Consider the following 8,757-nt stretch of genomic DNA (forward strand, 5'->3'; position numbering starts at 1 on the left):
CTGTGGTCCAAGTGGTGTTGCAATTCTTTCCCAACACAAAAATTAAATTATGGCACATTGCAAAGTAAGCATTGTATATTTTTATGTTGATGATTCAAACAATTTCTGTAGCCAAGTGTGTTATAGACATTAGTCAGACGAATTGTATAGACAAGTCTGTAGTTGATCCTCATGATTTTGAAGGTTGTGTGTGTTCTGAATGAACACATCTTTGTTTTTCACATCAGCATGTTTCACTCGTATGTTTGTAAAATGTAATGCAATCCAGGGTAGGAAAGTCAAAACAAGATTGTTACCGAATTATCTGCAAAATAAACAGTTTCATCTAAAACACTCAGTTTTAGACCACCCGGAGACAAGACTTTTATAGGGAATACTTCAAGTTAAACATGAATGTTTATTCCATAAAAATATGGTTTAAAGGCAAATGCCATTTTAAAACTAGGAACCTGTGGAAACAGTGTAGAAAAACTATCATTTAAAAATTTGATTGGTGAACAATCTCATAATTCTCTGTGTCCCAAATCAAAATATATCAATTAAGATAAGTGAATCAATGTTTCATTGTATGCTTTGTTAGTAACATTAAAAGGGGTAGCAAATTAAAATTTGAACACACACACATACTAACACATACATGTCAGACACTTTACCAATATCGTTTCACTTTCATGCACACAATAGCCCTTTTAGGTGTTGTTATTATTGAGGCTCATGGAGGTTAAATTGCCTGAAGTAGGTGTGGTGAAGGTAGGAGTGAATCTCATTAGCATCATGTAAAACTCTCACTCTTTCCCATTACATCACTTGGCATTAACACTGAGCTCAGCACACTAAGGTACCTAATAAAGATGTTATGGACTGAATTGTCCCCCCACCATTCATATGCTGAAGTCCTAAATTCTAATGTGACTGTATTTGGAGACAGGGTTTTTAAGGAGGTAGTTAAATTAGGTCATAAGGGTGGAGCACTTATCTTATAGGACTGATGTCATTTTAAGAAGAGACACCAGAGATACCTTTCTGTCTCTCTCTCTCTCTCTCTCTCTCTCTCTCTCTCTCTCTATCCCTTTATAGAAGAGGCTACCTGAAGTCGCAGCAAGAAGGTAGTTATCTACAAGCCAGGAATATGTCCCTCAACAGAGACCAATCCTGTTGGCACCTTCATCTTGGACATCCCAGCTGCCAGAACTTTAAGTAAATTTCTGTAATTCAAGCCACTAAGTCTATGCTATTTTGTTATGGTTGCAAGAGCAGACTAACATAGAAGGAAATGGTTCTCTTATTCATTTATAATCCAGCTATATATGTCTGGAGTCATTAACTGTTGAATTGTGAAGAATACCTGGGCCAGGTGTTGGAATATCTCATACCTTCTCCTCAGCTCATGAGCCAGTGAACTTGGACTTGCCAAAAATACTTTGAGCCCCAGTTTACTTATTTGTAAAACAGAAATTTTACTATCTGTTCAGTCTACCCCTCAAAATTATTGTGAAGATTCAAACACTAATACTTCATAAATTGTAAAGAAGTAAACAAGCATGAGGGAACAGCATGAGTAAAATTCCAAGTACATGTCCTATGTACCCAGAAAATGCCAACTTCCTTAAAACAGGCATGGAAAATGTTTACAGTATCAAGGCATTAACTAGAGTTACACTAAGAATATATTTCAAATGGCTATTCTAACATATAAAGTTTAAATTTCTGTCAAGTGATTACTCTCTAGAAAAAACCCAGGAGACCTGTTAGGATTCCCCAGTTGAGTGGCTGCAGGTGTGCAGACTTAAATCCCTCATTACACATCACCAGCTTTTACACTCCTTTAATAGTTTTCCTTTGAAAGAATTTCTACTTTACCTGTAGCATATTTTAGGCCTTTTTCTAAGTAAATAGGAATCAAAAGATCTGTTTTTTATCCCAGGAAACAACATTCTAACTATGGATACTGGCATGTTTAACCTCTGTGGACATAGCTTCTTTATCTAGAAAATGAACATGTTGGACTATGTTTTGAGTTACCAGATAAAATATAGGAAGCCCAGTTAAATTTTAACTTCAGATTAACAATGACAACAACAACAACAACAACAAAATGTAAGTAGAATTGTGTTCTGTATTCTTATTTGCTACATTTGACAACCCTGGCTGAAAAACTTCTCAGGTCCTGCATTCCCAGGATGGTACTACTTTAGAAGACATGTAATAATAATGACGATTACAACAGCTGATTTATTTAAGGTTTACTCTGTACTGGGCACTATTCTCAGTGTTTAACATATATAATCTAAGTCAATTCTCTATAAAGCTCCATAGGGTAGTATGAGTTAGGAGCACAGTCCACAAGGCCACCCTCACTGCTGACATTAATTCAAAGTTCAGAGGTCCTCAAAACAACCCTTAGTTTCAATAATTCATTAGAAGGACTCACAAAACTCAGTGAAAGCTGATATTCACAATGAGAGTTTACTATAAACTAAAGAATGAAAATTAAAATCAGCCAAGGGAAGAGACACATAGAGTCCAGGAAGGTTCTGCACATTGAACTTCTAGTTGTCTTCTCCGTGTGGAGTCATAGTCAGTATTAACTCCCCTTGACGATGATGTGTGACAATATGCACAGAGCTTTGTCAACCAGCAAAGCTTATCTAAGCTCTGGTGTCTTTATTGAGGCTCCATCAACTGCCACATTAGTCTCCAGTCTCTTTATAGATCAGCTAATACTGTAGTATTCAAAGTCATTACCATAAATCACATTTTAGACTTTGTGACATGGCTCAAAATCCCTAGGTAAACAAAGACACTCTTATTAGGCAGGACATTCAATGAATCTAGAGATAATCTCAATCAGTCAAGGGCAAAGGCCAGAAGTTTCCTTGGGCAAGGTTAAATTCTAGTCCAGATTTAGGAATTCTTTTATATTTGGCTAAAATAACATCATTATTAAAACCCAATAATTACTACTTACATACATCATACTATCAAAAGAGTAGAGAAAACTGAGGACCACAAAAGTTATGAGGAGTCCAGAGTCACATAGCAAGTCAGTGGCTAAGTCAGGAATCAACAAAAGCTATGCTACTTCCTCTACAGACTAGGAGAGGGGAGGAGGAAGGAGGGGGAGAGAGAGAGAGAAAGAGATACTTTGCTCCAGATAACAGAAGATCAACCAAAAGATAACAAAGGGAAGCAGGCAGCTGGCACTCAGTCAAACATGAAATAACTAAAGTTTAATAGCTTAGGGAAGATTTTCTGAAACTAACATGGACTTTTAGTTTTTTGCTATTGTTGTTTATATTTTACACTTTTCTTTAGACAACACATCAATAAAATGGTCTCCTAAAGGAGCATTTTATTGTTTGGACTGGATTTTTGTTTTTATTGCTTTGTTTTTATTGGGAGATGTGGTAAAAGAGTGAGAGAATTGGAATTTAAAGTGTTAGGAGTCAGAGAATACAAAGACTTTTAGCTTTGAAATAGTCCCACAACAACATATTGCTACCTATGCAGTAGTTTAACTACCAGTACACCAAGCACACCAATTAATTAGGTTCAGACATCACCAATCAGTCCAGATACTGGCCATAGATCATGGGTTTGGAAAAATAAGATACTGCAACACTGGTTGAATGTCAATGTTTTATAACTCATAAGTCCTAGTATTCATTGAGCTTTATTATGGACTAAATGTTTGTGCCACTCCTCCTCCAAATCTACATGTTGAAATTGTAACCCCCAATGTGATGGTATGAGAAGGTAGAGCCTTTGAGAGGTGATTAGGTCATGATGGTGGAGCCTTCATTAATGGGATTTGTGTTCTCTTAAAATAGACCCCAGAGAACTCCTTTTACCATTTCTGCTATGTGAGGACACATCAAAAATATGCCCAACTATGAACCAGGAAACAGTCTCTTACCAAACACCAAATCTTCCAGCACCTTGAACTTACACTCCCTAGCCTCCAGAAACATGAGAAATAAGTATTTGTTGTTTAAGCAACCCAGTCTATGTTATTTTTGTTATAGCAGCCCAAACAGACTAATCAAGCACTTATTTTGAATGGGTCACTATTTTACAAACACATTATAGAACTTAGTCTCCACAACATCCCATTTTACAGATGAATAAACTGATATCTAAGAAGGTTAAATAACTGCCTAATATTTCACAGCTAGTAATTGGCAAGGTTTGGATTTGGACCCAGTTTATGCAACTTCAGAACTCACAATATTAAGCATATAAAATTGCCTGATTATATGCTGAAATAATAAGATATACTGGCCATTGACAAAGACATTACTGACTGGTTGGTTTGGCTTGGTCTATTTTGGTTTGGTTGAATTTAATTTGTTTTTTTTTTATTTTTTTTAAATTTTTTAATGTTTTCATTTATTTTTGAGAAAAAGAGAATGAGTGGGGGAGGGGCAGAGAGCGAGGGAGACACAGAATCCAAAGCAGGCTCCAGGCCCTGAGCTGTCAGCACAGAGCCCGACTCAGGGCTTGAACTCACGAACCATGAGATCATGACCTGACCCCAAGTCAGACACTTAACTGACTGAGCCACCCAGGTGCCCCGAATTAATTTGGTTTTAAGCCAAAAGTCCCAAAAGAAAAATTTTAGAATCAATATTTTGGCTTAAACTACTTTATTTGTCTTGCCTCAAAGCAAAGATGTTTCAGTGCATTTAACTTGTCAACAAAAATTCCATAGATAACATTTCACATAATAAGAAAGTAAAAATATTTTTAAAAATTATACTTAGCAGCTATAAAGTACTTTTCATCTTTAAAGAGTTTACCAGCATTCAGCATATTAATTTCTCAAACCTCTGTAATTATTCTCACAGGTGACTGATGAATAAGCTCCAGAATGAAGAAGATGGGCATGGGAGAGTTATGCCTTATGGGAGCAGCCATCTTCAAATCACAGTATATCTTTGTGCACCTGGCTCTTTGCAAAGGTTGTATAGTATGGAAATGACACATTGGTCTTCTTTCCTTCACCTACATCAACTGGACTCAGACTCATGAGAAGGGAGACAGCAGTTTAATGTTGCACTTTCACCACAGATGTTGGGGAGATCCAGTGCTCAGCACACCAATCATTCCAACGTGTGGAAAAATAGGAAGGATAAACTCCATTAAAATAAAAAGTATTACTGCAAGGCAGGAATTAACATTGAAACTAAATATGGAAACAGTTTAAAGAATTGCTACATTAAAAACAATTCAAGTATGAAGAAGTTATTTGGTGGAAGACCAAATCAGCATTTCTCTTTTGGTTATATATATACCAATGCCTGACATTGTTTGACCATGCTGACTTTCATGTATAGCTTCAACATACTACAGGAAAAAAGAAGTGCTAAGAATCATACCAACAAGTCAAAGAAAATAACGTGGAGAAGAGAAAATATTATTAATTACACTGTGGTAACAATCCTGTAAACATGTTGATAAAAATCTAAGCCAAATGTTTAATGAATCTGAAGACTTTCTTTTCCCACTGTTACCTTAGACAACAGTTTACCTGAAATCCAAGGACAAAAAGAGCAGAATATTTCTACATCATCACCTCTGTGGGTCAGATATATCTGGGTCTTTAAACTGGGCAGTGGGGAATAAAATAAATATTAATAAAAAGATTGCAAAAAAAATTGGACATATTGAAGAGTCATTAGCAATCGCTCATCTAACACCCATGTTTGGAACTGTAGGTACTAATAAATTGAGTGTAAGTGTATATCTAAAATCCAAAGTTCACAAATTACAGGCATGCCAGTTCTCACAAATGCATTAGGTTCACACATAAAATCACCTAATGAGACTGTTCATCATAATCTGGGCTCCAAAGCCCAAGAACTACAACTGAAGAGTGACTAGACCAAGTTGCATGATAATATCAAGGTTCATTCCAGAGAACATCTGTTAGCTATGGTATTTCTATGGCTTTTGAAGGAATCTAGAATATTCCTTCTCAACACAAATGAACTCGGACTAGCATATTATGAAGCAAGTGCACTACATATGGCTATTTTAAGCAAATGGGCCACTTGCAATTTCTTTCAATTATTCCACATCAGCTTCCACTCTACTAATCAGTACAAAATTGGACCAGATAATGATAATTATGGTGAGGTCTCATCAAATAAATAGCAATGGTTAAAATTCTATGCCATCCTGCTACTAGTATTTGTACATGGGAAATAAATAGATTTATTAGAGATTCAGGGTTGAGCATAAGTGATCCTCTTCATTTGAGGGGCAGAAATCACATCAACCAAATACGCCAGACATTGCCCCCAGCTGCTCCAGCAACCCCCAACCAATCAAAAAGAAAGTTGAGCTGGTTTTAGTCCCATCTGGACTCCAAGATTGAAGCCAATGAAGAGAAGTAAACATCACCATAAACTGGAGACCGCTAGAGCCTGATTAATTTATTTTGGAAATGGATGATTGGTTTTGAAAAGGAAACTAAATTTACCATTTGTTTACTCCATATCAGGCTGTCTAGGAGAGAAATTTACTGTAAAATTTGTCAAACCCTGTGTTTTTTAAGGTTGTGTGTGTGTGTGTATGTGTGTGTGTTGTTTTAAAATACTAGTTTCACTACATATGTGGCATGAATCTCTACTTAATCAGGAATGGCTTAAAGGCTGCAGTGGTGGCTGACATTAAAGCTGTCATTTAGTTAAATAGCACTAACCTCCTGGGAAAGAACATGGCATTGGAGGAAGCCAGAGCCTTAGCAGTAGGCGATGGCAGCTGCCTTATTGAGAACAGAGGCAGACCAAAGATAGAGGAGAGGGACAGAATACAGACATTTCAGGGCATCAGGGGCCTGTATTCAAAATACCTTGTGATAACAATGTGGATGTTCCTTAAGTTCTAAGAGTTAAATGTACAAAGGTCAGTAATTTAACTTTAATCATTAGAATGACATAAAATGTGTTTTTCAAAAACAAAACAATATTATGTCCCGAAATTTAAACTTTAATTGATGCTAAAATTCTGTCCTAAATGTCTGCAGGGTAGATTACTTTTATAAATTATTTATTTGGCTAGAATATTTTTGTTTCTTTTTTCTCAAGTCACCCTTTCTCATTCCCAGCCCAATCTTTAGGTGATTCCTACCAGCACCCCAGAGTTCGTTCTTTTACATCACCTGTTATGGATTCTGTTTATATATACACAACAGCAATTTACAGGAATGTAGAGAAAAATGACTGAAAAATAATAAACACTTAAAATTATTTTGTTTTCCTTGCCATTAAAAAAACCCCACAACTTTATTTTCTATTTTAAAAGCAATCATAAATATAAATTAGAAAAAGGAAAAGAAAACTTCCTCAATGGCACATTCTAAGACAACTATGCTAATATTCTAGAAAGTTTATTTCTTGAATTATTTATCTTCATAGATTTAGGTTGTTTTCTAAGTTTGATATATCTGTATCTATCTATATATCTATCCAGCTATCCATCCATCTAGTTTTATTATGTAGTTTTAAAAGCTTATTAAATTTACCTGCAGCTTTCAATAATTCATTTTAAATTAGAATTCACTTTTTTAATGTTTTTAATGTTTATTTTTATTTTTGAGAGTGAGACAGAGAGACGGAGCATGAGCTGGGAAGGGGCAGAGAGAGAGGGAGAAACAGAATCCAAAGAGGCTCCAGGTTGTGAGCCGTCAGCGCGAAGCCCAATGCAGGGCTCCAACCCATGAACCGCGAGATCATGACCTGAGACGAAGTCAGATGCTTAACCCACTGAGCCACCCAAGAGCCCCTAAAAATAGAATTAGTTTTAAAGACACTTGTGAATATATCTGCATAATATTCTACTGAATGGATGTAGCATGAATACGGCAGGATATTAGTAAACTTAGTACCAGTATCTATGTGCTTCTCTTCAATCCCAGGTGTCTTGCAGTTAGATCTGCCATATTCCAGTCAATGGAACATAAATGAAAGTGATACAGGTCACTGCCAAGCCTGTCCCTAACCTCCTCCACATAATTCCCTGTGCGTTCTCTTCCTTATTCCCCTCAGCTGGATAAAGAAGACTAAGTTGAAGGCTCAGGAATCATAGAGGAGAAAAGAATCTTCATTGTTGAATCAGTACATAAAAGGCCATTTACCCAATACCTGATGTGACTGTGACATGAGCAAGAATTAGAACTTCATTGTATTATGTCATGCAGGTGGTTGTTTGTTATATCATCAAGCCTGACTTGACGAATACATGGCTTACCTAGACATTTTGGTTATGTGGCTGATATGGAGGTGCACTGCTCAGATCTCCTCCAGGAGAAACTTTAGCAGTTAGTGCAGAACTGACAGACCCAACTACTATTCCTTTGGCTCTGCCATTGTGTTCACACCAAGTCCAGGCTTCTCCTGAGCTCTTTCCAGCCAATAACAGGACATAGGGTGGGCACTGGAGCCAGGATTTTCCTACATAAAACAGGGATCCTATGACCTTTGTTCAAGGACCCCAATGATTATAGCCAAGACTTTCTAGGAGTTTCATCCAATAAATTTCTCACATGTATAATCTCATCTTCACATCCTCATCCTATAGGATCCAAATCAACATGGGCTATTTCAAAAATGTTCACTGCTATATACAAAATTATGATGAAAATATTTATGCATAATTTCTTGAATTTCAGATTAAATTCTAAAAAGAGATTTTCAGTAGGTAATATGAACGTTTTTTAGAACTCTTGGCACATATCGCCAAATAGTGTCTTAA

General features: G+C 36.4%; 1 long non-coding RNA gene across 1 annotated transcript in view; it reads right to left on the minus strand.

Moving 5' to 3' along the window:
* The window catches only part of LOC132683186 (uncharacterized), a 47,707-nt gene extending 39,592 nt beyond the window's left edge, over window positions 1–8,115 (minus strand). Inside the window, exon 1 of the long non-coding RNA XR_009612088.1 lies at window positions 7,892–8,115. This is a non-coding gene — a long non-coding RNA (uncharacterized LOC132683186). The remainder of the gene's footprint in view (window positions 1–7,891) is intronic.
* Window positions 8,116–8,757: the final 642 nt, after the last annotated feature.

Source organism: Panthera onca, chromosome C2 (genome assembly GCF_046562875.1).
Source record: "Panthera onca isolate mPanOnc1 chromosome C2, mPanOnc1 haplotype 2, whole genome shotgun sequence".
Lineage (NCBI taxonomy): Eukaryota > Metazoa > Chordata > Mammalia > Carnivora > Felidae > Panthera > Panthera onca.